Here is an 18597-nt window from a genome sequence, read left to right as displayed (position 1 = left end):
CAGCAGAGCAAGGCCTCCCCCATCTGCTTCCTCCATGCCAGTCCTGCCCTGCCTCCGACTGGCTAGGCCCAAGCTGGAAGCCAGAGGGCGACGGAGCCGGGTGAGACAAATCACCGCCTGCTGGGCTGCTTCCTAGAGCACAGTGGAGGCAGGAGAGAGAGGGATGGAAGTACGTGGGGGTAAACAGGAATATCCAGTCATTGCCCCCCAAGTAGTAGTGACCAGACTGTGATGATGATGGTGGTGGTGACAGTGATGGTGGTGGTGGTGGTGATGGTGGTAGAGGTGGTAGTGGTGGTCATGGTGGTTTGATGGTGGTGGTGGTGATGGTGGTGGAGGTGGTGATGGTGGTGATGATGGTGATGGTGGTGGTGATAATGGTGATGGTGGTGGTGATGGTGGTGATAATGGTGATGGTGGTGATGATGGTGGTGATAACAGTGATGGTGGTGATAATGGTGATGGTGGTGATGATGGTGGTGGTGATGGTGGTGGTGATGGTGGTGGTGATAACGGTGATGGTGGTGGTGATGATGGTGATGGTGGTGGAGGTGGTGATGGTGGTGGTGATAATGGTGGTGATAATGGTGATGGTGGTGATGATGATGGTGGTGATAATGGTGATGGTGGTGATAATGGTGATGGTGATGATGGTGGTGGTGATGGTGGTGGTGATAACGGTGATGGTGATGGTGATGGTGGTGATAATGGTGATGGTGGTGGTGAGGGTGGTGATGATGGTGGTGGTGATGGTGGTGGTGATAATGGTGATGGTGGTGATGGTGGCGGTGATAATGGTGACAGTGCTGGTGACGATGGTGATGGTGATGGTGGTGGTGATAATGGTGACGGTGGTGGTGATAACAGTGATGGTGGTGGTGATAATGGTGATGGTGGTGGTGATAACAGTGATGGTGGTGGTGATAATGGTGATGGTGGTGGTGATAACGGTGACAGTGGTGGTGATGATGGTGATGGTGGTGGTGTTGCTGATGACGTCCTCAGTGCTGGAAGTGAGGTAATCCCTTTTCTAGAGAGTCTGGAACCATTTCATGGCATTTCGCTATCTGCTTTCAGGTCAGCACCCTAAACTCCAATTTTCCTTTGGAAACACTGCACGAATCATCCCCCATCCTCCCCACCCCTGTTCAGGCTGGCTGCCAGTGTATGGAGAGGGCCACCTGGCCACAGGAAATTACCTCTGGCCAGGACAGTCCTGTTGGCCATGAACCCACCCCAGCCGCCATTCATCCTGACCGTGAATGCATCCTTGCCCTCCCGCACCACTGAGCACAGGCCGCACTTCCTGTGGAGGCTCCAGTGCCCATAGCTGACCCCCTCGTACACGAGTTGCTTATATGCCAAGGTCCAAACAGGCCACTCACAGGAAGTAGCCGCTGGGGGTGTGGGTGCGCCCTCCCCCCCAAGGCCCTCCTGCCCAGATGACCACCCACCGCCCAGACGGGGCTGACTTCCTCTCCCGCCCTCCACCTCTCAGGTCCCCCTCCTCCAGCCTCCCCCGTCCAGGGTGGAGCTTCTCCCACCACGGGGGGGAATGTGGGAATGTGGGTCCCAGGGAGGAACGTGCCAGCCAAGCCCCCGCCCCAGGACCTGGACGTGCTCCTCCCAAGTCCAGTGGCACAGCCCTCTGACCCTGGCTTCTTTCTGCATGAGTTCACTCGGTCACTCTTTAAACCAGGCTTAAGTACAAACACTCACACACACACATCCATGCACGCACACCTGCAGCACTCACACAGATACTCACACGAGACGTGTCACATGCACACACACACTCATACAGCACACCCACGTGCACTCACACACACACGCATGCACGCTGCAGCTTCCTTTTGCCACCCTGAGGTCTAGGTGCAGCCCCCATGGAATGTGGTGGGAAAGTGGGCTCTCACTTGGTCACTTCTCGCTGCATTACAGGACCTCGAGCATAGGAGCGGACCTTGTCCCGTGTGGCTGTCAGGGCTCTCGGAGGGGCTTTGAGGGGCAGAGCCCAGCCTGTAGAAGGTCAGGTGACCCGCCGGCAGGCTAGTTCTCACCCTCAGGAGGACTCAGAACAGCCCGGGTCCTGACCCTACACCATGAGAATAGTTCTCTAGGGGCCACAGCAGGGTGTCCGATAAATGTTTGCACGGCTTTGGCATGGGTCTTGGAATTAAAATGTCTTCACAACAGTGAATGGTCACTATGACTCGTGGATGCCCCCCCCCCAGCTCAACCCTCTGTCCCGGACTCCAGCTTCCCCCACTTGGAGGTCCCGTAGACGGAGCGAGGGATGGCCCTCCCCGCCTGCCACCCGCTTTCTTCCAGTTCTTCAGATCAAATCCAAGTTCTCGGGAAACCCCACTGGCTCTATCTTCAGAACACATCTGGGATCTGCCCACTTCACCTGGCTGGATCACCCCTGGATCACGTGGTAGGCTCCCACTGGTGTCCCTGCCACCCTTACCACCATCTGTCCTCCACGTGCCAGCCAAGGAAGCCTAAAAACACACGTGGGAGGTGTTGCCACTGGGCTTCCAGCCCCGGGGCTGCCTCGCCCACTGGCAAACGTAAAAGGGAGACCACCCCCTCTAGGCCGTCCCCATTCTGCCTGCCCTGCTTTTTTTTTTTTTTTTTTAATTGAAGTATAGTTGATTTACAATGTGGTGCCAATCTCTGCTGTACAGCAAAGTGGCTCCATTATGCACATATGTGCCTTCTTTTTTCATATTCTTTTCCATTCTGGTTTATCCCAGGAGATTGGATACAGTTCCCTGTGCTCTAAAGGAGGACTGCCTGCCCTGCTTCCACGCGCCACTGAGCACATCGTCACCTCCTAATTCACTTCTGTATTCTCTCTTTGCTCCTCTTCTGTCTTCCTGCGCTCGGCATAAGTTCCATGAAGTCTCGGGTTTCTCTGTTTTGCTCACTGACGCAAGACGAGGAGGAGGAGGAGGAGGAGGAGGAGGAGGGTGCCGAGGGCCCCCCGCCCTGCCTGGCCCCCGGGAGGTGCTCAGCAAATATTTGCAAAGTAAATGAACGCACGGAATGCACCTCTATTTCCAGCCCAGCCAGGCCCCTAGAAACCCAGAAACACAGGCAGATTGCAAAGGAGAAGAAAGTAGTGGCCTTGAGGGTTTGAAGAGGGTGTCCATTTGAAGTGCTGGCTAAGAAAGTTTTTCTCTTCCTCAGATCTCTCTGCAGCCTCCTGCAGGTCTCCTGGGCACCAGGTTTCGTGAGCCCCTGATCTGACAGGCTGGTTAGGGGAGGGGGCTCTGGGGTGGCCTGGTGCCGCAGCTGCTTTATTTCCAAATGCCTGAAATTCTGGAATTGTTCCCACACAGCCAAGCTAGGGCCAGCTGAGGGCTGCCCCCCTTTAAGCTGGCCACCGGGAGGGCAGGCTTTGGCACTCTTCCGAGAGCAGAGAGCCGGGGTCCTGGCCCTGGAGCCCAGAGGCTGGCCTTATGGGCGTGGCAGCCCCGAGCGTGGCCCTCCCAGCCCTCCCCATGGAGTGGAGAAGCATCCCAGCCTGGGCCCCTCACTGTCGCATGCCGGCTCGCTCAGGCCACTTCACAAGTCACAAGGCAGTTTTCCATTAGCGTCAAACGCGCGTAGATCTTGACCTGGAGCTGATGGGAGCAGAGGGGGAAGAAGCCGGCTTTAGACAAGTTGCATACCTGGGGGGGGTCACCAGGGCCAGACCCCCAAAGGGCACCATATCCCAGCAGCAGGGGTGGGAATGGCCCTTGTGCACACCCCTCTCTCCCTCTGTCCGTCTGTCTGTCTCTCACACACACGGACCCGCATGGTACAAGACAGGAAGAGTCCATGATGCATGTGGCCGCAGTGCCCACTGTGTACTTCCCAGATGTGTACTGAGCACCTACTGTGTTCCCAGACCTGTGTGCCCTGTGGGACCTCACCGGCGTGAGGTATAAGGGCCCCAGAAAGCAAGAAGGTTCTCCTGGGGCGATGTCAGGAATCATCCTCAGGACTGCCAGGTGCTGGTGGACTCCACCTTCCCAGACACAATTTCCTCTTCATCTGGTAACCAACCCCTCTTTGCTTTCCTTTAGGGAAAACTCCTGCCCGCTCCTAGTGAGCATAGCAGCTTTTCTTGTTGGTTTTACAGCCCCACCATCTCCAGGACCATCATATGAGCTGGCTGAGGTCACATGATCCAAGGCCAGCCAATGAGAGAACAGCATTTCCCCACCTACAGAAATCAGCACAGCGACAAGCATGTGACCCGAGTCCAAAAAATCAAAGTCCTGCCCAGGATGTTGCTAGAACAGAGAAGACAGTATGACCCTGATCTTCCAAGTTGAGAATTCCAAAGAGCCCCTAAGACTAGCACTCCTGGGCCGTCTTTACCTGAGAGTGAAGCCAATCCAGGTAAAATCAGACTGAATAAGATGATGCCCAGTGATATCTTTCGAGCTCCTGGATCCAGCTGTGCCTGAAGGCCACTGCACCCTACACTTTCTCGTTAAGTCAACCAGCAAACTCCCTTCTTTTCTGAAATGAGCTTGGGTTGGGGTTCTGACATCTGCAATCAAAAAGATTCCTGAGCAATGCAATTGAAATGGGGTTCTCTAGACTTTTATAGGGGAGAAAACTAACAGGAGGGTACTAGTAAGATAAAACCTTCCTGGACCTTAAAAGTGGGAAGGGGGTCTCAAGTTTGGGCAGGTACACATGTGGACCCACCTTGTGCCTGGCTGCTCTCTAAAGTGCCCTCAGAGGCTGGGCTTCCACCCATTGGAAGCCTCCTGCTGACCACTAGGCACTGGGGCAACCGTGTTTACAGCAGCCTTGTTCTCTTTCTTTCCCCTGCTGCCGCTCCTCCCCCATCGTAAGCTCTGTAGACAGAATGCTGTGCCGTGGAGCGGGCTCAGACTGAGCCCCCCAGGGCTCCTCCTCCAATACACACGTTCCACGCCTCCCTGAGGGTCAGCCCCGTGGAGCCCCGGCCTGGAGGGCCCGCAGCGTGTGCAGCAGAGAAATGTCCTGCCGACAGCGGTGAGCTACACAGACAGAAATCGGGCTTCGGTCGTAGAGAACTGAGCCACCGCCCATCTCACCACCCTTCCCCCCAGCGGAGGCAAACACACCATCCATCTGAAGCCTGAGCCCAGGGAAGTGTGAAAGGACAGCGCCTGGGCTGTGGCTCCTACCCGTCTGCCCACACAGGACCCAGGCGGGGGTGGGCGTCCTGCCTTGGCCATGATGCAGGATAGCATCTGAGAGGCACTCCTTCCGGCCTTCCGTCACCCAACAGCTTGGGGGAGGCGGTGTGGCAAAAGCGGACCTAAGCCCAGACCTTGGGAGGGCAGATTGCAAAAATGCCCTGAAAAGAAAGATCTGGCTTCATGGCCACGACAAAGGGGAGTCTGAAAGTGAAGACAAATGAGAGACCCGAGGGGGAAATTTAGATAATAATATGGCAATGGGTTCTGTCCCCTCAGCTGTCACCTTGAGCCAGACCACATGCGAGATGTTGAGGCTCCAGAACTTTCCAGAACTCTCTAAAACCTGGAAAAGGCAGCGTGGCCTGACTTACAAAGCAGAGAGAGGCAGAGGCAAGAAGCTCCGTCCTGGTGAACAAACCAACAGAGCAGAGCGCTGAATGGGTGTGGGCTTGCGTGGGCTCTGAGCAGGGGCAGGCCTCTGGGAGGAAAGGTCTTCAGCAAAGCGGGGGCCCCGGGGCCTGAGCAGCCTGGAGGGAGAGAAGGGGGCTCTGGGTCCCTTCAGCCCCCTCTTCCCTCTAGCCCAGTTGAGCTGTTTTTTAAAGAATCTTTGCAAAGAACTAGAACGGACAATTACCCAACAATTCAGCACTGAAATTAATAGCAGCGTGAAAATAATTATTGAAATAATTATTTCAAGCCACAGGTGCCTAGTCCCAAGAATTCCCACCACAGTGGAGACAGCCTGAAGTAGCCTGTGAGCCCCTTGGGTGGAGGGGACTGGGAGTCCTCTAGGGGACATCGTCAGGTTTGTGGGCCCCGGCCGTGTGCCTCTGGGGACATCTGGATGGACCGCAAGCGAGCAGACCCCACCTGTGTGGGCAAACGGCGCAGGTGCCCCTCAGGGCCTGCCTGCCGGTTGGGGGATGTGGACCATGGGCCCAGCTGACGGGGATGGAGCTGCCAGACGCCTGCGCCCCAGGGAGCCCAGGAGAAGGGACCGGCCGTTTCTGCAGTGCTTTCTGACTCACCTGGACAGCCCGCCTCCACAGGGACCTCACGAGAATCTCCACGCACGTGGGGCGGGCAGTCCCGTGTGCGGAGAAACGAGCTCTCCTCCCCCCTCTGTCCAGCTCCTCCGTCAACACTGATTAGATGGGCGGCTGTTGCCCACCCTAATTCTGTGACTTCCACGGACAGATGGCCACACGCGGACAGGAAACAGCACACGACCGCAGGCCTGGGGCGGGCTGACCAAAGACCGCGGATCAGCGGAGCTGGCGTGTGACAGAGACCCCGGGCCACATTCCCATGGAGATGCCGGTGGGAGTCTGGCTTTGAATGTGCCGAAGCCGGGGTGTCAAGGCCCCGGGAGGAAACGCCCCACCAGACCAGGGATGTACCTGGAGTTTGGGAGGGGCCAGGGGCTTGCAGGACGGGCTTGAGTCTGGTGGGTGCCGAGGACGCTGCTGCCTTCTCTCTGGTTTCCAGGCTGGCCCCATGACTAAATTCTCTGAGTCGTTTCTGCAGTGTTTATGGAAATATAATTTTGCCCGGAGATACATGTGTAACTGAGAATCTTTTAATGTCTGTTTACAGTCACCATTCTTGCTTGAGTGATTACAAGCATCGTGGGAGTTGATTGCAGCTGGGGTGGTCTCCATCGGCGCGGAGCCCTGGGTGCCTGTCTCTGGGATTCGAGTGCCGCTTCACTTGGGATAGTCCTCTGGGTCCAGAACAGATAGTGACCTTGGAGATGAGTCCATCTCTAACAATGTCTTGGGGCTGCTGCAACAAAGGGCCACAAACCGGGCAGTTTAAACAACAGAATTTCCTTCTCTCACAGTTCTGGAGGCCAGAAGTCTGAGATCAAAGGATGAGCAGGGCCGTGGTCCTTCTGAAGGCTCTAGGGGAGGATCCTTCCTTGTTTCTTCCAGCTTCTGGCGGTTACCAGTAATCCTGGGCATCCCTTGGCCTGTGGCCACATCACCCCATCTCTCCCTCTGTCATCACATGGCTTTCTCCCTGTGTTGCTGTGTCTTCTTCTTGTAAGCTCACCAGTCATTGGACTTCGGGCCTGCCAGAATCCATCGTGACCTCATCTTAAGTTGATTATACCTGCAAAGATCCTATTCCCAAATAAGGCCATGTTGTGATATTGCGAGTGGACATGAAATTTCGGGGAACCCTATTCAACCCACTACCCCATCCTACAATCCCACATAAGGGATGAGGAATCTGATCTAAACTGTGAGATTTATCAAGTGAGTTAGTGTCGGAGCCTGGACCATAGCTGTGTGCACATTCTCACCTAACATTCTTTCCAGCATTCCAATAAACATTGATTGCTAGGAACTCCACGTTAATCACGCCACGCCGTCAATGCCGCCCACTGCCTGCAGAAAGTACTGCAGACCCCGCTTCCATCCTGCTGGGTATGGTCAAGGTACGTCCTACTTCTCCAGGGATTGACAAGGAGCAATTTCCAGATACATCGTTAAGTGGATAAAGCAGGGTACAGTATTAGTGTGCTGTCTTCTGTGTAATAAAGAGTAAAATGCACATGAATATGTGCATGTTTATTTTTATTTGCAAAAGATAAAAGCACTGGAAGGATAAATCAGAAACTGATAAAAATGGTGCCCGAGTGGTGAGCAGTCAAGGATGGCAGTTAAACTTCTCTGGATACACTTTGCTATAGAGTTTGTATTAAAAAAACTACCCAATCCTCCGCCTGTGTGTTGCTCTTACTACTAACACAGAACACATCACCTCTGACACTTCCGACACCAAATGTGGGTTTTTTTCCCCCACACGAAGCACTTCTATGACACCAGCTGAGTGTCCTACAATTGAAATCAGTTCTGACACTACCTACCTGGAGGTGGCATCAGATCCCACAGGCTAAGGGCTCAGTCCCATGAGACTGCCCCACACACACTTCAGATGCCAATGGCAAGGAGTGGGTCCCCAGGTGACCCACAACTTCTGTCCGACTTGGCTACAAGTCAGAGGTTCCCACGACCCTCTCCTGGGTCCAGTGAATTTGCTAGAGAGGCTCACAGAACTCAGGGAAACACATTTGCCAGTTTGTTATACAATAAGGGATAGGATAAAGGATACGGACAACAGCCAGACAGAGAGACACACGGGGTGAAGTGTAGGAGGATCCCCAGTGCAGGAGCGTCTGTCCCCATGGAGTTGGGGTGCCTCACCCTCCCAGTATGTGATGTGTGTCCCAACCTGCAAGTTCTCTGAATCCCATCCCGTGGGGATTTTATGGAGGCTCCCTCACGTAGGCATGACCAATTACTAACTCCATTTCCAGCCCCTCTCAATTTTCTGGAGAAGTTGGGGTTGGGAGCTGAAAGTTCCCAACTTCTAATCATGGCTTGTTGTTTGTGGTGACCAGCTCCCACCCAGGAGCCCACCCAGGGTCTCCTCACTGGACAGAAGATATTCCTATCACCCAGGAAATGGCACGGGTTTCCAGGAGCCCTGTGCCAGGAACTGGGGGCAGAGACCAATGTACATCTTCTATTATCTCACAGGGTTTGACTTCAGAACTAAGCAAATGTTTCCCATATTCAAAAAATAAACTTGAATTGAAAAGGAAAATATCCTTATAAAAGAATCCAACAAAAAATGTAAATTTATATAAAGTTTGTAACATAACTAAAGATTTATTTCGAAGGACTTCAGAGTATAGTATTTTGATTGTTTTCAGAAGGATCTATTTTAAGGACAAAAAGAGCAACAAAGAAATCCTAAGTATCATTCAGTAAAGTCTTATTGCTAGAATTAAATCTGACATTGTTATTTGAAAGTATTTTTGTATTTCTAGGATAAAGCCCATAAATAATTACCTGGCTGCTGCGAGGAAGCAAAATTATTAGTGTAAGAGAAAAATATACAAATAAACAATCACCTAGGTTAAGTATAACACTTGAGTCTTAAATTTGAATTGGAAATGTTAATATAATCTCATGGTTTATTATTTTTTTCAGTTTATTTAAACTAAAACCAAGACTAATTCACCCATTTCTCCCACCCACCCTCCCCGTACCTCTGGCAACCACCAATCTCTTCTCTGTATCTATGAGCTTGTATTTTTGTTTTTGTTTTTCAGATTCCATATATAAGAGAGAGCATACCGTATCTGTCTTTCTGTCTGGCTTATGTCACTGAGCATAATGTCCTCGAGGTCCATCCATGTTATGGCAAATGGCAGGATTTCCTTCTTTTTTATGATTGAATAATATCTGCTGTATATGTACCACATGTTCTTTATCCTTCACCCATCAATGGACACTTGGGTTGCTTCCATATCTTGGCTATTATAAATAATGCCGCAAAGAACATGAGGATGCAGATGTCTTTTCGAGTTAGTGTTTTTGTTTTCTTCACATAAATACTCAGAAGTGCAATTGCTGGATTATATGGTAGTTTTGTTTTTAATTTTTTGAGGACCCTCCATACTGTTCTCCATAGTGGCTGCCCCAGTTTACATCCCCACCAACAGTGCAAGAGGGTTCCTTTTCTCCACATCATCACCAACGCTTATTTCTTGCCTTTTTGATAATAGCCATTCTGACTGGTGTAAGATGACATCTTATATTGTTTTCATTACTTTTTCCTGATGATTGGTGATGTTGAGCATCTTTTCATACCTGTTGGCCATCTGTATGTCTTCTCTGGAAAAACATCTATTCAGATCTTCTGCCCATTTGTTAATCAGATGTTTTTGGCTATTGAGTTGTATGTTTTTTTATATTTTGGATATTAGCCCCTTATCAGACATATGATTTGCAAATATTTTCTCCCATTCAGTAGGCTGTCTTTTCATTTTGTTGATGGTTTCCTTTGTTGTGGAGAAGCTTTTAGTTTGATGTCATCCCACTTTATTTTTGCTTTTGTTGCTTTTGCTTATTGTGTCAGATTTTTAAAAAGTCATCACCAAGACCTATGTCAAGAAGCTTACCACTTATTTTTTCTTTTAGGAGTTTTATGGGTTCAGGTCTTACATTCAAGTTTTTAATCCATTTTGAGTTAATTTTTGTGTATGCTGTGAGATAGTGGTACAGTTTCATTCTTTTGCTTGTGGCTGTCTAGTTTTTCCCAATACCATTTACTGAAGAGACTGTCTTTTCCCCATTTTATATTGTTGGCTCCTTTGTCATAAATTAATTGACAATATTTAGTGAGTTTTATTTCTGGGCACTCTAATCTGTTGCATTGATCTATGTGTCTATTTTTGTGCCAGCACCATACTGTTTTGATTACTGCAGCTTTGTAATATAGTTTGAAATCAAGGCACATGATACATCCAGCTTTGTTTGTCTTTCTCAAGATTGCTTTGGCTATTCAAGGTCTTTTATGGTTCCATACAAATTTTAGGATTGTTTGTTCTATTTCTGTGAAAAAATGCCATTGGAATTTTGATAGGGATTACATTGAATCTGTATATTGCTTCTCATAGTATGAACATTTTAACAATGTAAATTCTTTCAATCCATGAGCATGAATATCTTTCCGTTTATTTGTGTCTTCTTAAATTTCTTTCATTAATGTCTTGAGGTTTTCAATATATATAGATCTTTCACCTCCTTGACTAAATTTATTCCTATATATTTTATTATTTTTGATACAATTATAAATGGGATTATTTTTTAAATTTCTTTTTCTGACAGTTCATTATTAGTGTATAGAAATGCAACAGACTTTTGTGTGTTGATTTTGTATCCTGCAACTTTACTGAATTCATTTAATTAGTTCTAACAGTTTTTTGATGGAGCCTTTAGAGTTTTCTACATATAAAATCATGTCCTCTACAAACTGTGACAGTTTTACTTCTTCCTTTCCAATTTGGATGCCTTTTATTTTTTCCTTGCCCAATTGCTCTAGCTACGATATCCAATACTATGTTGAATCCAAGTAGCAAGAGTGAGCATCCTTGGTTTGTTCCTGATGTGAGAGGAAAAGGTTTCAGCTATTCACTGTTGAGTATGATTTTAGCTGTGGGCTTGTCATATGTGGCCTTTATTATGTTGAGGTATGTCTCCTCTATACCCACTTTGTTGAGAGTTTTTATCATAAACGAATGTTGAATTTTGTCAAATGCTTTTTCTGCCTCTATTGAGGTGATCATATGATTTTTATCCTTAATTTTGTTAATGTGGTGTATTACACTGACTGATTTGCAGGTGTTGAACCAGCCTTGCATCCTGGGATAACTCTCTTGAATCATGATGTCTGATCCTTTTAATGAATTGTTTAATTCAGTTTGCTAATAGTTTGCTGAGGATTTTTGCATCTATGTTCATCAGGAATATTGGTTTGTAAATTTTTTTCTCGTGGCACTCTTGTCTGGTTTTGGTATCAGGGTAATATTGGCCTTGTAAAATGAGTTTGGAAGAGTTCCCTCCTCTTCTATTTTTTGCAAGATTTGAAAAGAATGGTATTAATTTTTCTCTGAATGTTTGTTAGAATTCACCAGTGAAACCATCTGGTCCTAGACTTTTGTTTGTTGGAAGGTTTTTGAGTACTGATTCCATGTCCTTACTAGTAATTGGTCTGTTCAGATTTTCTATTTCTTCATGATTCAGTCTTGGCAGTTTGTATGTTTCTAGGAAGTTATCCATTTCTTCCAGGTTGTCCAATTTCTTGACATATAATCATTCATAGTAGTCTCTTATAGTCCTTTGTACTTCTGTGGTATCAATTGCAACATTTCCTCTTTCATTTTTTTTGGTGAGTCTAGCTAAAGGTTTGTCAATTTTGTCCATCTTTTCAAAGAACCAGCTCTTAGTTTCATTGATCTTTTCTATTGTCCTTTTAGACTCTGTTTCATTTATTTCTGCTCTGATCTTTGTTATTTCCTTCCTTATACTAACTTTAGGCTTTGTTCTTTTATTTTTTTCTAGTTCTTTGAGATGTAAAGTTAAGTTGTTTGAGACTTTTATTGTTTCTTGGGGAAGGGATTTATTGCTATGAACTTACCTCTTAGAACTGCTTTTTCTGTTTCCCATAAGTTTTAGTATGTTGCATTTCCATTTTCATTTGTCTCAAGGTATTTTTTGATATCTCTTTTCATTAATTCTCTGACTCATTGGTTGTTTAGTAGCATGTTGTTTAATCTCTGCATATTTGTGAATTTTCCAGTTTTCTTCATGTAATTAATTTGCAGTGTCATAGTAGTCAGAAAAGATGCTTGATGTACTTTCAAGGCTTTTACATTTATTAAGACTTGTTTTGTGGCCTAGTGTATGATCTATCTTGGAAAACATTCCACATGCACTTGAGAAGAATATATATTCTGTTGCTTTGGATGAAATGTTCTATAAATGTCTGTTAAGTCCATCTGGTCTAAGAAGTCATTTAATGCCAATGTTTCCCTATTGATTTTCTGTCTGGATGATCTATCCATTGATACAAGTGGGGTATCTTTTTTTTCAAGTGGGGTATTAAAGCCCCTTACTATTATTGTATTGCTGTCAATTTCTCCCTAATAATTTTTGCTTTATGTATTTAGGTGCTACTATGTTATACTTTCTTGTTGTATTGACCCCTCTCTCATTACGTAACACTCTTTTCATCTCTTGTTACAGTCTTTCTTTGTTTTAAAGTCTATTTGTCTGATATAAGTATAGCTACCCCAGCTTTCTTTTGGTTTTCATTTGCATGGAATATTTTTTTCCATTCCTTCACTTTCAGTCTATATGTGTCCTTACATCTAAAGTGGATCTCTTGTTGGCAGCATATAGATGGGTCTTATTTTTTTTAATGCATTCAGCCACTCTATGTCTTTTGATTGGAGAATTTAATCTTTTTACATTTAAAGTAATTAATGATAGGTATGTGCTTATTACTATTTTAAAAATTGTTTTCTGCCCGTTTTTGTATTTTCTCTCTGTTTCTTTCTTCTCTTGCTCTCTTCCTTTGTGGTTTGATGACTTTCTTTAGTGGTGTGCTTATATTCCTTTCTCTTTCTCTTTTGTGGATTTGCTATAGGTTTTTGCTTTGTGGTTGCCATAAGGTTTACATATAACAACTTATACCTATAATAGTCTATTTTAAGTTGATAACAACTTAAGTTTGATTCCATTCTAGAGTTCAATATTATTACTCTTCTCTCTACACGTTTTATGTTTTTGATGTCACATTTTACATCTGTAACCTCATGCTTTAAAAACAAAATGTGAATTTCCTAGCTCTTGCCTCTGAAAAGAATGGAAATGTATGCTTACCCAGTTGTAACAAGCACTGAGAGTACCTAGATTCTGGTTTCTAAATTCCTTGCCCCAATTTTTAAAAGCTCGTGGCCAAAAGGTTGATTTCACATCAGAGGCAGGCAATATTCAAGGTGAGGCTGAGACCATCCTGTGCTAAAAGTAAAGGAAGGCATCACAGACTACTGAGGTCATACTAAAAGGACACAAGGGCCTTTCACTGGCCAACACCAGGCAAGTCATCAGAGAAAGCAGTGACTACACTTGACTGAAACACCTTTCAGATATAAAAATCCATTTGTTTCTAATGACCCTAAAAAAGAAAGTAAAAATAAATGTTTAAATCACACTTGTTACCATTGCAAGTCATTGTTGTACCAACTCCTTACTCTGAAAATTAATAATTAAAGGGTAAAAGGGAAATAATTAAGTATTTATCTTATCTTTCCTATACAACCTATATTTTGGGGTAACCAAATAGCCCTAGTTGATACAGTGAAAAGCTCTTTTTTTTTTTTTGGCTGCGTCGCGCGACATGCAGGATCTTAGTCCCCGACCAGGGATGGAACCCGTGCTCCCTGCGGTGGAATTGCAGAGTCTTAACCACTGCACCACCAGAAAAGTCCTGAAAAAGCTCTTCTTTACAAAAGAATTCCAGCTAATAAATCTCGAATGAATGTTGGAATATGGAAAATCGGTACTTTGCAAGTTCTTACGAAACAACGACCCAAGCAACCCTCACCAGCAGACTCTAAAGCCATTAGGTGAAGGCCACCAGGAGCCTGGATATTCATGGTGCCCACAGGCCCTTGCTGGTCCAAGGGGGAGCTTGCAGCTGTATGGTGGAGGGACCAGGCTGCCACTGCAAGCATCACCGGTTAGTCCTAGCATCCTTGCGGCCAAACAGCAAGATGCCTTCTGAGCAATGTAACATCTGTGAAGTTCTCCTGCCAAAAATGATGAGCCCGAGTCTAATGGAGCCTTTAGGTCTAAATTCTCATTTACACAGGGCAAGGGAGATGGAGGACAGTTCAACGTCATCACAACAAGCAGAGACATCCTGAATGAGGGACTTTTGACCTGGTTTCTTGAATAAGCCTTGGCATGAAAGAAAAAAAGGGAGGGACTGTTTACAGATTAAAAGAAACGTAGGAGACATAAAAGCAAATGCAGGATGGGGACTTTGTATCATTATTCAAACAAACCAGCTGTGAAATAGAATCTGAGGGACTGTGGGAAATTTAAATGTGGGCTAGCATTGGACAGCATGGAGCTGCCTCCGGTTAGCTGTGGTGGTAGCATAGATACCGTATGAGAAGTCGTTTGTGTCTGTCAAAGATTCATCTAAAATAGAGAGGTGCAATGCCATGATGCGTGTGATTTCCTTTAACACATTTCACATGCACACAAACAATAAAGCAAATGGGTCAAAAGGTCAATAACTGTTTGTTGATGGAGATGAGGGATATTATACCTAGTCCTGTATGTCTGAACATTTTCACGATAGAAAGGATTTAAGACTCCGGGAAGGAAGGGCCCTGTCTCCCACAGCTCTTGGTGGTCCTGGGTAGGCTGGTGAAAGCACAAGGAAGTCTGGGCCCCAGGGGTCTCCCTCGGTTTACAGACAACCAAGTGGGACAGTTTACCAAGAAACTAGGGCTAGGGCTTTTGGGGGTCTTAGAGTTCTCTGTGTGCACTGTGCCACAAACGCTCTCCTTTTACACAATCCAAAGTCTCATGGCCAGAGAGCAAAGGAATGCACCCAGGGCCACCCATGTCCCGCGGCAGCTGCGCTCCCAGCAAGGACAGCAGTGTCGGCCGGCGGCTGGGCGACCTGGCAAACTGGTGTGTGCGGGAGGTCACTCCAAAGACATTTCCCAGGCTTGACCCTTCCAGGCTCGGCGCTGCACTCTACAGTGACACAGCCTGGGATCTCTGGGTCCCTCTTGGCCTTGGGGCCTGTGAGAGGGGAGGGACAGGTCGGAGTCTGAAAGCAACAAGGGGGCATGAAGGCCTCTGTGGATTTCACTTGGAAATTTCGCCTTGGGAAATGATCTTGCAAACACACAGATTCTTTTCTAACGATATTAATGACAATTGTTACAAATCTATGATAGTGAAAAATGGAAAACAATCCAAATTTCCTAAAGGACAGTTTCAAAGGACAGCAGCAATACAGTGTGGTCCCGATTTTTAATTATACTGTATTATATTGATAAGATGGAAGAGAATAAACTGAAACTTCTCAGAATGCATGAGTGATGGATGGTAGAATTGAAGGTGACTTTTGAGCTGTGGGATTTCCCGTATTTACTTTACGGCAGCAGTATTATTTATTTGATACCTGTTGTAGTCCCAGCACCACACCTAGGGCTTTAGGTGCAGACTGTGTGTATTATTGACACTTTGCAGACGAGGAAACTGAAGTGCAAAAACATTGAAGCGACGTAGCTGATGATGGTAGAGCCAGGGTCCCAGACTAGAACACAGAGCCCAGAAGAACTGCAAATTCCAGGCCTTGTTAAAGATGCAGGGCTTCCCTGGTGGCGCAGTGGTTGAGAATCTGCCTGCCAATGCAGGGGACACGGGTTCGAGCCCTGGTCTGGGAAGATCCCACATGCCGCGGAGCAGCTGGGCCCGTGAGCCACAGTTACTGAGCCTGTGCGTCTGGAGCTTGTGCTCCGCAACAAGAGAGGCCGCGATAGTGAGAGGCCCGCGCACCGCGATGAAGAGTGGCCCCCGCTTGCCACAACTAGAGAAAGCCCTCGCACAGAAACGAAGACCCAACACAGCCATAAATAAATAAATAAATACTTTAAAAAAAAAAAAAGATGCAGCTTCCTGGGCCCCAGCCCGCCTTCTGACGGGCTCTGTCTGGTCAGAGCCCAGGAATCTGCATTGACTGGCTCCCGGGTGATAGGGTTCTGCTTAGCATCGAGGTCAGACGGGGCCCTGAATGCCCACCTGGCATGTTTGCAGGGACGTGGCTCCCAGGAGCTGGAAGATCCAGGGCTTGAAACCCACCCACCCCCGAAACTCACCTTGCTGGCTAAGTGCCCGCTCCCTTGCCTTGGTGTCTGTGCATACGAACCTCCCTAGAGACAGCATTCATGCCTGTGGTCTCCCTGACCCTCAGCAGCCTGTTTCACCGACAGGGAGGTGGGGGCCTAGGCTGGGGATGGGCCCAGGAGGGGGCAGGATCTGAACTCAGATCTGTCCACTCAAAGCCCAGTGAGTTCCCAGGAGCAATGGAACCAGGAGCAAAAGGAGCACGGAGACCGAGGGATGACAGTGTCAGAAACAGGCCATGACCCGAAGGGTCGGGTTCCAGAAGGTTCCCTGGAGACCGGATCAGAGCCTGACTCTAAGTTGGGGGATGGGAGGGATAGCTCCCTGCCCTGCTTGGCCTGACGCGCTGACCCAACTTTGCTCCCAGGTGGTCACCCCAGGTCACGCTAGCTCTGCCCTTGGTGGGGGAGGTCCCCTCGGCCAGGCCAGAATGTTTGCTGCCCTTCAGGGGAGGGTGGAGGGGCTGCTTCATGACCCACCCCGAGAATTTCATTGGGCAATAGGAGCGTTTTAGCCCTTCTCATTCAGAGCTGCAGCGTCCCCAGTGCCAGCAGCGGCCGGGCCGTGGACAGACTCTCCGGATGCCGGCTCCAGGTTTCCTGTCCGGAAGGCCGGGCTGACGTCAGGCTGTGTGCAGGCAGGGGCGGGCCCAGAACTGGCGGTGCTGGGAACCTGTCCCCTGAACCCGGGGTGAGCCAAGGGCCTGGGACCACGTGGGTACGCCTGGGAGCCCCCGGCCCACACCTGGTAGTGTCCTGGCAGGTGCAAGGAGAGAAAGCTGACATCAACAATCCCGGGGAAAAGGGAGGCTCTTCCAGCCCCAAACGGCAAGCCGGCCGGACAGGACTGTGAGGGCTCTGGGCTGGTAAGCTGGCCGCTCAGGCACGGCTGGAAGTCCGGTCCGGGGCGGGCACTGCCCCCTCCAGCTCCTGCCCCCGCTCCTTCTCACCTTCCCCCTTTGGCTCCCCTTCCGCATGCTTCCCCTCCTGCCCCTCTTCCTGGGTTTCAAGCCTGTGGGGTAAAAAGTTATAATAAACCTCAAGACTGCCTGCCCACTGCCCAGATGAGCAAGGGGAGCCCCTCCCTCCTCCGGAGGTTCTCCACCTGAGCCCGCCGGAGGCCCCGGCTGGAGAGCCCAGAGGGATCCACCCGCCTCCTCACTCCCACAGGACAGCCTGGCTCAGAGAGAAGCGAGACTGGACCCCAGGCGGCTCTCAGCCCAGGCTCTTGTGCGGGCACCTGGTCTGGGTGGAAGGAGGCTTCTAAGGGTGGGGCCTGCCTGCTTACAGCCCTGCAGGTACCCAGCCCGAGGCGAGCCATCCATCACCACCATGCGCGCTGCCAGCAGGTGATTTTATCCTCCAGGCAGCCCTGGGTCCAGCACAGCCCCTCCAGGCCCCCTTGGGACAGAGGAGGACTGTGGAGGGGCTGGGAGTGGGCTTGGAGGCCCCCCAGGCTCCTGCGGCTCCGTGAAGCATGCGACACCCCACACCGTTTGTAAGGTGCAGGCGCAACGTGTGGAGACCCCGAGGGTGGTCTGAGGCCTCCTGACGCTTTTCAGGGCCCTGGCACGTTCATGTCACAGTCACCTGTCCAGAGCATGGATGGCAGGACCTATCTGAGCCTGGGAACCACCGTCAAGGAAAGCTCTTTGCTCAGATCACGCCGCCGGGTGTGTGGCTGTGGGTGCGTGTGTTTCTGTGGTGTGTGTCTGTGTGTGAGTGGAGGCTGTCTGGTGTGTGAGTGTGTGTGCATCTGTGTGTGTACACCCTTCCTCTCAGTGTGGACAGGGAAGACCTTGGGGCCTCACAGCCCTGCCTGGGCCGAGAGGGCAGGTCTATGTGGACACCGACGGGCCTTGGAGAAACACACCCTGCACACGCATGCACACGCATGCACACGCTTGCACAAGCTTGTCCAGAGCCTGCGGATGGTGGCAACCCATAGGGATGACAATGACCTGAGGCCTTGAGAGCAGCAGGAACGGGGACACTTAAATCCCTGTCACTTGCATCAGGTGGAACTCCTGGCCCCCGCTGGAGGCCGCGCGTTGTGACCCTGGGCCGGGGGAGAGAGCCAGCGCCCAAGAGGCTGCAGTCATCCAGGGACAT

The sequence above is a fragment of the Balaenoptera ricei genome, chromosome 4, assembly GCF_028023285.1.
Source record: "Balaenoptera ricei isolate mBalRic1 chromosome 4, mBalRic1.hap2, whole genome shotgun sequence".
In the NCBI taxonomy this organism is placed as follows: Eukaryota; Metazoa; Chordata; class Mammalia; order Artiodactyla; family Balaenopteridae; genus Balaenoptera; species Balaenoptera ricei.
This window is presented reverse-complemented; position numbering follows the sequence as displayed.